The following is a 15,308-nucleotide window of genomic DNA, read 5'->3' on the forward strand; positions in this document are numbered from 1 at the left end:
CTGCCGTGGATGCTGCTCTCTCCTGCGTTACGAACACAGAGCAGAGGCAGCGGGAGCTTCCTTACAGTGGGAGGGGGCACCGTTGTCTGAACTGTGGCACTCCCATGACACCCCTTCCTCAAGGACCCACACTCACACCACCCCTCCCCCCTAGACCACACCCACAGAACGCCTCTTCCCCCCCTAAAACTCCACCCTTGCCCCCACTCCATCACTGGTCCTAACAGCTCGTAAACAGTGGTGGAGCCACAGCCCTCTAACCTCCTGTTCCAGCACCCCTGACACAGAACTAAGCAGGCAGCAGTGTGTGTGTGTGTGTGTGTGTGTGTGTGTGTGTGTGTGTGTGTGTGTGTGTGTGTGTGTGTGTGACAGAGGCTGCTGTGCTGACCTGAGCCAGTGAGGGGAGCAGGGACTGATGTTGGGGCTGTCTCCCTACCCCTGCCTCAGGACTGGTTGCTTGCAGCAGCTGTCTGGACTTAGAGACAGTGTGCCCACACACTCACTCTCCCCACACACACACACACACACACTCTGTACCCCACCAGGCACATTGCAGTTGAAAAGCAGCTGGCAATCTAGTAGGATTCCCATGGAACAATGGGATAGACAAACCTGCATCATGTGATGCTGTACCAGCCATGAGGTCTTGCAAACCCTTCCCAAAACACCTGCAGCCAGTTGCACAGCTACCCACAATGCACTGCTGTCTGTGGCCATCCAAGATTCTAGCCTGGAGGTGCTCTGGCGACAAAAGGGGCATAGTGTGGATATGCAACAGCTGTTTAGTTAAAACACTTTAAAGCCACATTACCCAATAGTGTAGCCACAGCTTGAGAGTGAGACAAGACCCAGCTCCCTTGAAACTAGAGAACCACAACTTCCCCTGTAGTTGACAGGATGTGAACCTGTGCCAAGAAACCCAATGGATTGCTAGTTCATCGCCTTAGCCACTCGGCCATAACTGCTTGCTTGGGATGGGTCTCTCACTACACTCTAGTTCTGTTCTCAATCTGTGATCAATTCCAGTTCTTCCCTGAGACCAGCTTCCACAACACACACACTGCTGTGCCGTTGTGGAAGTGTGTCCATGGCTGAACTGCAATAATTCCTGCTCATTTCCCTTCTGGTTGGAGCATGAGGAGGGTGTTTTTGTGGTCAATGACGTTCCTGTAGATTGTTGTCCATTTCCTGCCTTGATCATTGAGACAGTTCCTTTACCTTCATATCCCCAGCACATCAGGGATTGCAATTGCAGAGGGTAGGTTTTCTCCTGGGCACTGAGCTTTGCTAGGGGATTGGTGGCTCCTTTCTTCCTCACCCTGGAGTAAACTCAGCTATTTATTCCATCCTTGATGTTTCAATGAATAACAAGAGATGACCGAGGAAAGAGGTGGACAGGGCGGGTCTTAGGGGAGGGTAGAGAGGTGTGGGTGGTGGACAGGGCAGGTCAGGGAAGGGGGTAGAGAGGTGTGAGTGCTGGTCAGGGTGGGTCCCAGAGGAGAAGCAGAGAGGCACAAGTGGTGGGCAGGGCTGGTTTTATGGGAGGAGGCAGAGAGGTTTGGGCAGGGTGAGTCTCAGGGGAAGGGCAGAGAGGTGGGGGCAGCAGACAGGCCTTGGGGTAGGAGGTGGAGAGGCACAAGGAGGCCTTCGGGCAGCAGAGGAGCAAGCGAAAGTTGGACCAGCAGGCCTCAGCCAAAGAGGAAGAGCAGGGGTGGGAAGTGGCCAAATGGGAGTGAGGGCAGAGCATAGGTGGGGCCTCAGAGGGAGAAGAATGAGTCAGGGGGTGGAGTGGGCAGGGCCACCCAGAGGATTCAGAGCCTGGGGCAAAACAATTTTGGGGGCTCCTTCCATAAAAAAGTTGCAATACTCTAGAATACTATATTCTCATGGGGGCCCTGCAGGGCCTGGGGCAAATTGCCCCACGTGCCCCCCCCTCTGGGTGGCCCTGTCCTCACCCTCTTCTTGTAAGTCCCCTGCCCCCTAATCATTTTTGTTGCCCTCCCCTAGACTCTCTCTAACTTGTTTCTCTAGTGGGAGGGCGAAAACTGGACTCAATGCTCCAGATGAAGCCTCACCAATGCCGAATAGAGGGGAATAGTCACTTCTGCTGCCAATACTCCTTCTAATCCAGCCCAGTATGACCAGTTACCCATATTGAATGCAGACCCACCAATATTTGATCAATTGGTTACTGTCCATTCAGGAGGTTCTTTCCTACCTATTCATAAATAATGAAGATGCTCTAAGCAGAGGGGAGAGAGCTGTCCCGCCCGTGTAGTTAATCCATCTCCCCAAGAGGTGGTAGCTACGTCACTGGGGGAATCTATGTGGGTGGGTGTGCAAGCTGTGGTGTCTCCATGCATCTATAAGTTTAATGAAACCCCATTTTTAAAAGCACTGTGGACTGGGAAGAGAACAGGAGATCTCTGAGGCAGGGCCTGTCCTTCAAACTCTTTAAGATCACTGACTTACTTTCATAGCAGTCATGGGGGTATAGCTCAGTGGTAGAGTGTTTGACTGCAAATCAAGTAGTCCTTGGTTTAGATCCAAATGCCCCCTTACGCACCTCTTCCTTCAACAAAAGTAATTGCATTTCTGTTATGTTCACGAGTTCCACTGAGTAGGGATCCCTGAAATGAATGCAAACACTCAATATCTTCCTGTGCAAATGCATATAAACCTAGCAAACATGTGCCTCCACTGAAATCAGTTCAAATCCTCTAAAGGATTGCCTTCCCTCCCCAGCTCTGGGAAGGGCCTGCAAAGTGACGGTTCCAGTAAGGGCAGGGCACTGGCTTTCCTCCCCATCTCTGGGAGGGGCCTAGTGAGTGGCGGTTCGAGTGGGGGCAGGCAGCAAGCTCCTTGCTTTGGTCACAGCCTCAGAGCCAGCGTGATCCCCCTCTCCGGTGGGCAGGAAGGTGGGGAGCATCTCTCCCTCCCACTCAGCCCCAGGGGGCTGGTTACAGGTAGCCAGGTATCCTGAGCCCAGCAGCCCCTCCCCCCTGCCAGCCACGTCATTTGCATTTTCACTGACCATTTCCGTCTTACCCAATTGGTTCCCTGGATTTGAATTCAAACCCTCTCCGTTACAGGAGCAGGGCCTGGATCCTGTCCCAAAGAGACACAGTCACCCCCCAACAGGGCCTCCCAGCCAATATCCTGGAGAACCCAAACAACCAGCCAGCCAGACCCCTCCTGGGTCTGCATAGGGATCCAGGCCATATGCAGGACGGGGGGCTTCACCCTGGGGACCTTCATCCAGGTCCCACAGCCCGTCAGCATCTGCGGCTGCACCACCACAGCTCTCTCTGTCCCAGGGTCTTGCCACCCCAGGCGTGTTTCCCCACTGACCCTTGGGCAGCCCCCTATGTCTCTCTGCTCCACTATCCCCAGTCCATGGTGCTGCTGCTTCTCCTGCAGCTTTTCCTCAGGCTCTTGCTCTCACAATCTTCTCGAACTCTCAGGCTCTGCTCCCATCCCATACGTCTTCGATCCCCTGATGGGGAACCCGATCGTGAAAACCATCATCTATTTGGAGACCAGACTCTCGGGGATGTCTGGCTGCTGCTCCAGCTGCTCCCAGATACTTTTGTAGCCCCATCTGGGTCAGGAATCTGCTCCTCAGACGTGTCCTTCTCTTCCCACTCACGATTAACTGTGCCTTGGTGAACTTCCCCGTGCATAACCTTCTTTGTGTACAGGATCACAATGTCCTTCTCAAGGAGATGGTGATAGGCCATCACCTCACCATTCCCAAGTGGCTCTGGATTGACAGGCCTGTGTGCTCTTGGCTCCCCCATGGTTTCAAGGAAGAACCCCTGGTGTGGCAGCCCCTTCTCGTGGTCACCCCCTCTTTGCCAGGGTCAAGCTGCAGACTCCTCCGCCCTCACATCATAGCAAAGAAGCTTTCTAGAAAGTTGGAAGAAACTATGAAAGAGGGGAAGAGACATCATGGCTTGGCATGTCTCCCCCACAAATCAAGAGCTGGAAACACACCTGGATGACAAAACTGATTCATAAATCAGAAGATAATAATAATAATACATTCAAACCAAAGTCCCCAAATGGCTAGTACTGGTTTTTCAGCTGAAGATTTTCAGTTTGGGGAATTTTGTTTTCCCAATCAGACCTTGCCAAGGGAATCAGGGAGAAAATGTTTGAGTTGCCTCCTTCAGAACAGCTTAGCCTAGACACTCTAGCTGTGGGTCACTGTCATGGCCTTGCTGAGAACTGGGGTATTTTAATAATTTGCGGAGGTCTCAGGGTGTTTGGAGGAGATTATGAGGCCGTTACGTTTTGAGATAAAAGCTAAGACATACAGGACTAGAGAATTTTATTTTTAGAAATGTGAGATTTAGACATTTTGTTTAAAGCAAGGGGGTTTCTGAGCAGGCTTTTGTTTGCAGGGAGATGGTTGTTTAGAAAGGAGAAGTGAAGACTAAACACATCTAATGAAGATGAGATTTGAACCCATGCGTGCAGAGCACAATGGATTAGCAGTCTATTGTCTTAACCACTCAGTCACCTCAGCTGAGATGTCAGGAAATGGACAAGATGAGAAATCTAAGGCCAGCAGAGACAGGGACACTAAGGTGTTTTTAAATAGTAAGTGGAAGCAGGGGCTGAATGAGCTCCCCCATCACACCTAGTGACCAGCTGTGGGAAAGGCTTCAGGAACAGACCGTGTTTGCATAGACACACCTACTCTGCCTAGGTATGCAGCATAATGGAGCTGCTTTCCCAAAATGACCAGTTTTGGCTGGTGGTGGGTTACAAATCACTTTAGGATTGAATGGAATGAAATGTTATTATCCTTCCTGTATGATTGAAGGGCAGCAGAACATACCTAGTCCGTCCTGATGGAGGGGTAGGTGGGTGGATGAGGAATAGCTTTTATTGGACTTTGTAGAAGTGATTGAGGACATCACCCTAAACCAGTGGTCCCCAAACATTTCACACTGTGCCCTCTTAACCATGGCGGTGGACCCTTGGAAGCCGCAGTCAAGAACCGAGGCTGGTAGTGGGGCTATTGCTGCTGGAGAGAGAGGTGCAGACGGGTAAAGGGGTCAAGGCCAAGCTGGAATCCAGAGCCCCAGGATAAGGGTGGGGTTGGGGAAGAGCTGGGACAGAGTGAGGCTGAATGGTGCTTCCTCCATGGGGGCTGGCCATGAGGTGCCCCCAAGAAGGTTCCTCTGTGTCCCCCTAGGCGTCATGCCCCACATTTTGGGAACCACTGAACCCTACTTGCTAAGCAGAGCTAGTGATGCCAAAGCCCAGGGAAAGGGAGAACAAGTGCAGGGCCCCCAGCACTGGAACCATGTGAAGGGGCTGCAGAAGAGGGGCAGTGGCTGGTGGCACAGGGAGTTAAGGACAAAGGGGGCACAGGAGGGGGCAAGATTAGGGGTGAAGGAGGTGCAAGGGTTGGGCTTGCAGGAGCTAGCAGTAAAGGGGGAGTGGGGATCATTCAGGGGCAATGGGGAAGTGCCAAAGTACAAGTTTTGCCCAGGGCACCATTTTCCCTAATGCTGGTCTGAGCAAACAATTGGAAATAACCCTTCAGTGAGACCAGAACCATAGTGTAGAAAAGCCCCTTTGTTAAGTGGTCATGGCTGAGTGCTTAGGGAGCTGGGTTAAAAAACAACAGGCATCTCTCTGTGGAGGTTTGATTCTTGCCTACTAGGCAAGGTTGGTGTGTGGTGTCTGCATGGCTGTATTTTCAGTGTCTGATAACCCATGGTGCCACAGGGAGCCAAGTCTAGACATATTCAGAGGCTCTTTGCCAGGGTTTCTCAAACTTCCTTTCACTACAACCCCCTTCTGCTGAAAAACACCTTACTACATGGCCCTGGAAAGAGGGACCAAGCCCCTCCACACTGAGCAGAGGCAAAGGAGACAAAGCCTGAGCCCTGCCCCAGTTGGGGGAGGGAGAAAAGCAGAGCTTGAGGGATTCAGCCCTGGGTGGTGGGACTCAGACTTTTGGCTTCAGCCCCAGGCACCAACAAGTCTAATGCCAGCCCTGGCAACCCCGTTAAACAGGGTCACATCTCACATTGAGGTCCTGACATAGTTTGAGAATCACTGTTCTATGCTGAGGGGAGGGAGTTTTCCTGTGGGTGTAGTTGATTCACTTCCCCAAGAGGTGGCAGCTATGTCAGTGGGAGAAGATATATCGATGGGTGTGCAAGTTGTGGTGTTTACCACATTTAAGAAGTTTAATAAAACCCCATTTTTAAAACCATCTGTGGTCTGGGAATGGTGAAGGACGTCGATGAAGCAGGGTTTGTCCTTCAAAGTCCTGGAGATCACGATTCCATGCACCTGTTGTCATGGGGATATAGCTCAGTGGTAGAGTGTTTGTTTGCAGCTTATGTGGTTCTCACTTCAAACCCCAGTGTTCTTCTATAACTTTCTTTCTTTTTTTTAAAAAAAAGGAAAACATTTTCATTTCCATTCTCCATTATGTTCAGGAGCTCCACTATATGGGGGGCTTGATATGAATGTAAACATTCAACATTTCACTGTCCAAATGCATAAAAACCTAGCGAAGCTGTCCATCAGCTGAAATCAGATCCAATCCTCTTAGTGTCTAGTTTATGTTTTCATCAATTAAATAAAGGTATCATATGAATGTGCATTTGCAGATCCCTCTTCTCCAGGAGCTATGTTGTGCAGAAGAACAAGAACCGCATCCAGTTGGGGTTCAGGATTCTGATGAGCAAAGAGCCAAAAAATGTTCTGAGGGCTGGAGAAAAATGCCTTCTAGTGAGCTATTGAACGAGCTCAACCTGTTTAGCTTATCAAAAGAAGATTGAAAGGTGACTTCATTGAAGTGTTGAAGGGCCTTAATGGAGAGAAAAGATTGGGTATGAAAGGGCTCTTTAGTCTAGCAGAGAAAGTCATAACAAGACCAAAGGCTGGAAGGTGAAAAGAGACAAATTCATATTACAAATAAGACACAAATATGCAACAGCGAGGATGATTCACCACAGGAACAAGCTACCAAGGAAAGTGGTGGATTTGCCATCTTCTGATGTCATTTAATGAAAACTAGATGCCTTTGTGGAACGTGTTTGCCCCAAAAGTAGCTATTGTGTCATACAGGAGGTCTGTGCTATGCAGGGGGTCAGATTAGATGCTCTAATGGTCTCTTCTGGCCATAAAGTTGACTAATTTCTGAAAAACTGAGTGTAGTGCTGGGAGAAGCATCTGATGTATTACTGTCTAACCGGCTTGCTTCCTAGAACGAATGCTCCTTGAGTGGGGTGATCCACAGGGAGTAGCTCAAACCTCCAAAGTGCCTGGCCAGGGGCAGGACATTATCACAGCAAGGGAGGGGTGTGGCAGTGACATCACAAAGGCCTTTTGCAGGACCTCAGACTATTGGTCAAAGGTGGTGGGGAGGTGGTGACCTCACAGAAAGATGCAACATCAGCCAGGTAGGACAGGGGCGAAGGGCCGGGGAAACCTCAGAGACCTCTGCGGCTTTGCTTCAGCAAGTCTCCTTCTCCATGTCTCTCTTTGAGGACTGAGAGAGTATTCAGGTTCATGGACGTGAGCGCCAGGAGGAACCTCTTTTGAGTTTTCTCCTTCCCTTTTTGTGATTTTACTAGAAAACAGATGTCCCTGTTTAGAAGGTAAGAGCCTCCTCGACGTTTGAAACCTGTTCAGCCTGATCTCTCTGTTGACAGTTGAAATCTAGGCATGGAAAATACACGTTTAAGGATGCAGAATTTTATTCTGCACCTGGGATTTTGTCCTTTAGAATCACTGGGACATTAGGGTTTGTCCTTTTTGTTTCACCTTTTCCTCCATCCCTCCCTCCCTCCTTTCTCTTTGTCTCTTTCTTCTTTTGTCCTTTCACCTGTTCCCCTCCCAACACCAGGAGCGGTGTGTGTGTGTTTGTGTGTGTGTGTGTGTGTGTGTTGCGGGGGAGTGCTCGGCAGCACACACTGTGGGAGGTCCACCCAGAAATGTGGAGCTGAAATAGTGCTCGGGCAGTGATCCCCACTGGTGACTTGGGCCATCCTTTGGGCTCTCTGGTGAAAACCCTCGGCCTCCTGTTCTCAGTCTCTACCCTGATTGGCTGAGCAGGGGGTTATTGACAGGGAGGAGACTCAGGTCCTTGTTGCTCTCTTTGAAGACCAAGGAAATAAGTCAGAACCAGTTATATGTTTGATGAATTCTGCTGCTTCAGTGCATTAATAGTCTCTGAATAATTCATGATTCTCTCTAACATTGCAATTCTCCTACAATACTTGCTGAATAATTACTGTGCAGTGTTGGTCTGCAGCTCATTTGAGAACACTTTACTAAAGTCAGTCAATGTTTGAAATTCAAGATCTGATGGTTAGTTTGAAAATTAGGGCTCTTGGGTCCTATTCCCAACTCTGCCACTGGCTGGCTGTGTGACCTAAGACAAGTCAATTCTCCTTTCTCAGCCTTAGCTTCTCCCTCTTTCAAGTACGGATAATAACGATCCGCTTCTACCTACCTCACGGTGGGTGGAGGATGGGGATCCATTGGAGAGTGTCACTAGGGGTAGTGCACAATATGAGGTGTCCTATTACCTTTGCTCAGAGCAAATTATGACATAATAGACTAGCTGAAATAGTCTCTTTTATTTGTATTTTTTTTATTTTGAAATTGTTAAGAGCAGCAACTACTTAGCTCAGAGTGAAGCATCTTATCTCATGTTTGTTATCTAAGTGTCTCCTCTTTGTGTGCAATGAGGCAATTTAACACACTCTGACAAACAGGAGATGCTTTTGTTTTGCAACAAAATATTTTTGCAAAGAACTTTCATCCCATTTATTTTGATTTCGAGAAAGAAAGTGGTTTAGTCTGAATGGAATTTTCTGATAGAAATGGTTTCAATTAAATTTCTCCACCATCTCAATTCCTGAGCTCTATCCCTACCTCTGGGGAATGGAGGTTTCCTGGTTGTTAGAACAGGAGTCAGGACCGGTGGCTTCTCTTTCTGGCTCTGCCACCGCCTTGCTGTGTAGGCCCTTGGGTAGGTCACTTCCCTTCTCTGGACCTCAGGCTCCTCCCCATCTGTCCAATGGGAACAGGGACAGTTCTCGAACTCTGGGCAGTCCTTAGCCTGGGTGATATAAGGGGCGTTCAAACCCTCTGTGAAGGAGAAAGGGGAGTTTCCCGGTGTTTAGCACCAAGGAATTCTGAAGTTTGCTAAAATGTCTAGTCTGTGGAAACAAGAAATGGTTGGGGCAAAACTTTTTAACCACTGCCTTTTTTAAAGGCCATTCATGGATGTGTGTCCCTATCTCTCAGGTACCTGGGGTTCTTTGCCAGGAGGAGAGAAGAGGTTCCTGCCTCTGTTTTTGTGGCCTTAACAAACCAGGTGTTGTGCTCCAGTTCTCGTCTGAGATCCCTGAAGAAGAACATCTTCCCACCCTTCAACAAGACAGGACCTATCTTTAAAAGGGAACAAAGAGAACTCTGAGACTTACTAGCTCGCCTCACTTCCATAGCTGGAGAGATATTGGAGTACATTCTTAAACTATCAGTTTGTCAGCAGCACCAACAGTATAGTTTGGTTCTTAGGACTAGTGAGCATGGATTTGTCAAGAACAAATCATTCCAAACCAATCTTCTTTCCTTCTTCGGCAGGGTTCCGGGCCTAGTGAAGGTGGGTAAACAGTAGATGGGATCTAGCTCGGTGTTACTAAGGCTTTTGACACAGTCCCGTAGGACAGTCTCACAAGCAAACCAGGTAAATGTGGTCTAGATGCAATCAGTGTGATCTGGGTGCAGAGCTGGTTGAAAGCCCAGACTCCAAGAGCCCTTCTCCATATCTGGCTGTCCAACAGAGAGGATGTACCTGTTGGGTCTGGCAGGGATCAGTCCGGGGTCTGGTACTATTCAATATTTTCATTACTGATTTGGAAAATGGAGTGGAGAGCATGCTTCTAAAATTTGCAAATGACACCAAGCACTTTGGATCACAGGACTGGAATTCAAAATGCCCTTAACAAACTGGAGAATTGGTCTTCTTGAGCCAAACTCCATGGCTGGGCCCCTCTCTCTAGACTGGGATGAAGTGAAACCCCAGAGCCAAACACTCCTCCTCCTGCGCAGTGCACTCCGTCCTTGAATGGTCAGATGCTGATTAGCACTGTCAGAGCAGCTTTGTCTGGGAGATTCCCAGCACTTTTCAAAAGCAGGAAAGTATGAAATCCCATCAATGGAACTCAGGAGTCCTGACTCCCAGTCCCCTGGTCCAGTGTCTCCAGCGGAGCACACTCCCTCTCATAGGCAGGGGGAGCGGCCATGAGGGCCTGCTTGTAATTGCCAGCTGTGGGAGGGAGTGTGCAGCAGTGGTTAGCAAAGGGGCCTGGAAAGAAGGACTGCTGGGTCCCATCTATACTTCTGACACTTGGTGTGACCCTGAGTCAGTAGCTTCCCCTCCCCAGGTTTGTTTCTCATCAGTAGGGTTGGGGTTGCATTTCTGACAGCCCAGGGGGGTTGGGAGGCTCCAGGAAGGTGTGTAAAGTGCTGGGATTTCAGGATCCCGGAGGCGCTGTCACCCCTGCACTAGGGTGATGTTCTGCACCCCCTGCTGCTGGCCAAGTTTCTCCTTTCCCTGGCAATAAGACAGACTCTTGTTTTCACAGCCAGCTGATCGCCCAGTGTCATCACCCTGCCTGCTGGCTGGGCAGGGTAACTCCTCAGGTCACCACCCTCCTCTCCAGCCTGTCTTGGGCTTGGAGAGTGAGGAGAAGGGCGAGGGATGACATTGAACATCCTCCATCCATCGCTTCATCACCAGAGCAAGTGAGTGGCATTAGGGCTCCATGGTGGCATCCCCTGTCTGTCTGGGGAGAGGCAGAAAGAGGGGGAGAGAATCTCTCCCAAAGGACATTAGTTTTGCAAACAGCCCCCAGAAGCCCCTCACTCTCAGACTGGGGAGGGGCTTCTCCAGAGCTGTCTCCAGTGTGTTTGGCAAGGTCCCAGCAATGGGGCTCCCAGCCCTTCCCTTGTGGGAGACTGTTCCCCAGGCTGAGAGTCTCTGAGCTGGGCCGGACCTGGGGAGCTGCTGAGCATGGAAATCGATGGGAAACGAAGAGGCCCTGGCCTTGCTATGTCTAGGGACTTTGAAGTGGGGAATGGTTTCCCAGGAGAAGTCTGGACTCCTGAGTTCTGTTCCTTCTCTAGCCTGGGTGGGGAATGGGTGGGAGGAAGTGTGAGTGTGTCCTGGGCTGGCAGGAGGGAGCTGCTTGTCCAAAGTGACCAGTGGTCTTTGTGACTGACCCCAGTGCTCGAAAAGGATGAGACTCCCCGGTTCTTGCAGCCCCAGGGATGACGAGGGGGAAGGTTGAGGGGGAGCAGATCATGCAATGAACTCCTGCCAGTGTGTGTAGCTTGCACTCCCTGCTCCCCCGTGGTGGGGGGAGGAGCTGCTCTGGCTGGGGCAGAGATGGGGAGAGACCAAACAAGTTGGTTAGTGAGAGGCTGCCTTGACCCCAGACTCACATCTGCTCCCCGCTCGGTTCCAGGATGGCCAGGCTCCTGAGGATGTTCAGGAAGAAGGCTCTGCAGGCGGCCCCAGAGCCTGTGGAAAGCAGCTGCCAACTTCCCCAGGAGCCGAGCGGCCCAACCGTCCCCAATGGCGGGGAAGGAGCTCGCGGCCGGGCCAGGAGGTGGAAGTGCCCAGCCTGCTGGAAGAGGAAACCTGCTCCCGGTGCAGGCGCCGAGGTGGGAGAGGCACCGGCCAGGCCAAAATGGAGCTGGGCCAGGATGCAGCTGGGCAAGCAGGACCCAGCCCTGGTGCAGAACCGGGCAGGGTGGTTCTGGGGCTTGTTGTGTGGGCAGCAGCAGCCCCAGGAGCCCAGCCCCGATTTCCAGCAGGAGGCCTGCCCGGTCAGTGGGGACCTTCCAGCCTTCCCAGGGCAGGAGGTGGAGGATCCCTCTCCCAGCCCCAGCAGCTCGGCCTGCTTCCTGTGGGACAACAGCAGCACCTGGAACTTGGACAGCAGCGAGGCCGACGGACGCTTCTGCTTTATTCCAGGTGAGGAGCCAGGCTGGGCTCGGAGGGGTAAGGAAGGGGCTGTGAACACTCCGGGCCCAGGCCCTCGAGCAATGCTATGGGGGTGTGTCCCCAGCTCAGGTGTCTGGCCTGAGCCACTGACCTCCTCTGACACTAGATGCTGCCACTTTAATCCTTGATGTGCCATTGGGTTGGGGGGGGAGTGTGGGAGGCACCTCTCAGGGAGTCCAGGATTGTGGGTGGAGGGGTCTCTTTGCTATGGACTCCTGAAGGACTTGGGGGCTGATGACACTGAGGCTACTTGGAATCAAATACATTTGAGATACAAGTACATAGCCCATATTCATAACTTCAAATACAAAAATGGAACGCACAGCCAGCAAAATTATAACCAGCAAATCATAACCTTGTCATAGACACCTCACACAACAACCTTTGCACAATATTTGCTGCACATATATAACAGTGGTGGCAACAATGATCCCTACGGTCCCAGTTCATATTAATAACGTCACAGAAGGCTATAGAGAAGTGGGAGAGAGGTGTCTTCCAGCCGGCGTGTCTCGTCCATTTCTCCCTTGCCGCTTGGGCCGAGGTGGGAAGGGAGCGAAACGTCCCCAGCTGAAGATTTTGCGCTCGACCTTGAAGATTAAGCCCAACCCCCCGGCATGGCTAGGTCAGGGTTGTCCTGGGCTCTGGGAGCAGAGGGCTGAGCTGGGAGAAGGGGTAGATGAGGGGATTTTGTCTCTGATAGATAAGGGCTTTGTCAGGAGAAAGCTGTAGGTCACATGCTGGGGGTGTCAGTGAGATTTGAGCTGGGTTAGCAGCAGCAGGGAAGCAGTGTGTGTGTATGGGGGGGGATTCACTTGGTAAAAATGAAACTCCCAAGCCGCTCCCTTTGCTGGAGCAAAAGCCTCTCATTTATCTCCTCAACTCCCTTCCATGAAAATCTCCACCCCTCCCCTGGTGCTGAGAGACCCTCTTTACTCCCATGGAGATTTGTAATTGTTCTAACTCTTCCTTTGCCTTGTCCAAATAGTTTTCCCAGAAAAATGATCAAGGACATTTCAAATGAGAAAAACAAACGAAACCAGAGAAACTCCCACCACACACAGTTTGGGTCTGAATTTTTCACTGAAATTTGGAGATAATAAAACTCCTTCCTCTGTTGGCCAGAAACCAAAGCTAGACCTCCCCTGCTGTAGCTGTGACTTCTGCTACCAAACCACCAATGTGCTGTCTCCTCTTGTGAGACATTTCTCTGCACAATACTGCTGCTAATCCAGTTATTGACTCCCGGAAACATTTTCCTTAGCCTGGTTCCGTGTGTCACTGGTTTCTATAGCAAAGGTCAGTCCCTAGCCCTGTGGTCCGGACATCCTCATTCGCATCAGGCTTCAAGTTGAGAATAATTTCCTATTCCCGCTCTGTGAGAGAGGAGACTTTTAAACGCGCTCTCTGTGCGACTGCACATGGCTAAGCAAAGAGAACAAACCCAAATCCCCCCTGTGCTTTGGGAGCCAGGTTTGCAGTGGGAATTCTGTAGTTCAGATGACTTCACACCTGGTCATTGTGATTCTTTACCAGTTTCTCTGGCATTGGGGCACCTTTACACTTCAGCTGTGATGGCTGAGTGGTTAAGGTGTTGGAGTTGAAATCCAATAGGGTTCCTCTGCACAAGTCCAAATCCTGCTCACAGCGAGGCCTGTGTTTTAGCCAGTATCTTATCTGAGCAATTCCCTGTGTACAACCCCCTGAGACACTCTCAAGTCTCTCCCCACCCCAAGTAAATCCTCTTCTGCTCCTTTCATAGAGATGCCTGGGACACCACCTCCCCCTGTGTCCCTGAGGTGTCAGGCAAACTCTCAGTGCCTGTAGCCTCTGCCACTCACCTAGTGCCCCATAGATCAGCCATAACCCTGGTTCTGCTCCTCTCTCTAGTGTGTGAAAGGAGCCAAGTCAGTGACTCCATGGGATTTGCCCCGGACCCCTCTAGGGCCGGCCCTGAAGGGAAGCACTGACTATCACAGTGACAATACAACTGACCAGCATTGCGGGGGAGGCTGAGGGAGATCCGCACTCATCAGGTCTCTTCTCTCCCCCAAGGTGAGCCAGACACTGCTCTCTTCTGACTCTCACTCTAGCAGCTGGACACTAAGGAGCCATTTCCCCACAGCAAGTGCATTGAGTGCCCCTGTGGTGCTGGGGGGGGGCCTGGCGCTGCTGCTGGCTCTGGGGATGGCAGGGGGGTTGATGTCTGCACAGACTCTCAGCTGCCAGGCCGGAGGGGAAACTTGAGACCTTACCAGACTGTCTGATTGAAGACGGGAGGTTGAAAGACCTATACAGACACTCTCCAGAGCACGGAGCAACACAGCCCATGCAGCCAGGCAATGAGCATTTCTCACAGCCTGGAGCCAAGGGTGAGGTGGTAGCTACTGTTCCAGCTCCTGGGGGACAGGCCCTGTCAGCTAACAGACACTTCTTACTCACCACAGCTAAAGGCGCCGGGTTCCTCCAGTGGGGGTGTGAAGCAGCCATTCTTTTCCTGTCCTTTTTGTGTGAGACTGCTGACAAAAACATCCCAGATAGAGAAGCAACAGGCCAAAATACTGTCATGCAAGTGCCAAAGTAGCTCAGTTGGGAGAGCGTTAGACTGAAGATCTAAAGGTCCCTGGTTCAATTCTGGGCTTTGGCAGTCCGTGTCGTTATGCTTTGTGCAGAGATGGCTTGCTCTCTGGGAGCACAGCAGTGTCTCCACCCAAGGTGAGTTCCTGACGTTGGGATCTGCAGTAGGAAAACACAGAAGGGGCTTACTTGCCCCTAGTTGGCCCATCTGACCTTTAATGATGAGAGCTGTCTTTCCCAACATGGTGGGAAGAAAGTGAGGCAGGGCAGCCTCAGGAATGGTGCCAGAGGGCTGCTAAGCAGGGGTTGGGGATGAAAACTCTTCTGTGCAGCTGAGCAAGAGCAGTACCAAGGAAGAGGCATCTGTAGAAGTGACCCCACACACCTCTCCTCCTCTGGGCAGCTGGTGCTGACAGCTCCAAGGGAAGGCTTAAAAGCCACAGAGCAACTGAGGGCAGGACCATATCGAGGTGTGGCCTTCAGACAGGCACAAAAACACCCAGCCAGGCTGCTCCCTGCCATGCCAAACACCCACTGAAGGTCACCAGCATGCAGAGCGGCTGCTGATGCTCTGTAGCCAACATCAGAAGATAGTAGGAAAGCAGGGCCCAGGGCCAGCCCCCATGGTGGGGCCTCTGACTGGTCCCACTCAAGGTATTCACTTTTGCTGTGG

At 51.2% G+C, this 15,308-nt stretch overlaps 1 non-coding gene across 1 annotated transcript; it reads left to right on the forward strand.

Annotated features, from left to right (window-relative positions):
* The first annotated feature begins 14,632 nt into the window (after positions 1-14,632).
* On the forward strand, positions 14,633-14,705 carry TRNAF-GAA (transfer RNA phenylalanine (anticodon GAA)). Its single transcript has one exon. It is a non-coding gene; the product is annotated as a tRNA-Phe (tRNA).
* Positions 14,706-15,308: the final 603 nt, after the last annotated feature.

This window comes from Gopherus flavomarginatus, unplaced genomic scaffold (assembly GCF_025201925.1).
Source record: "Gopherus flavomarginatus isolate rGopFla2 unplaced genomic scaffold, rGopFla2.mat.asm mat_scaffold_172_arrow_ctg1, whole genome shotgun sequence".
In the NCBI taxonomy this organism is placed as follows: Eukaryota; Metazoa; Chordata; order Testudines; family Testudinidae; genus Gopherus; species Gopherus flavomarginatus.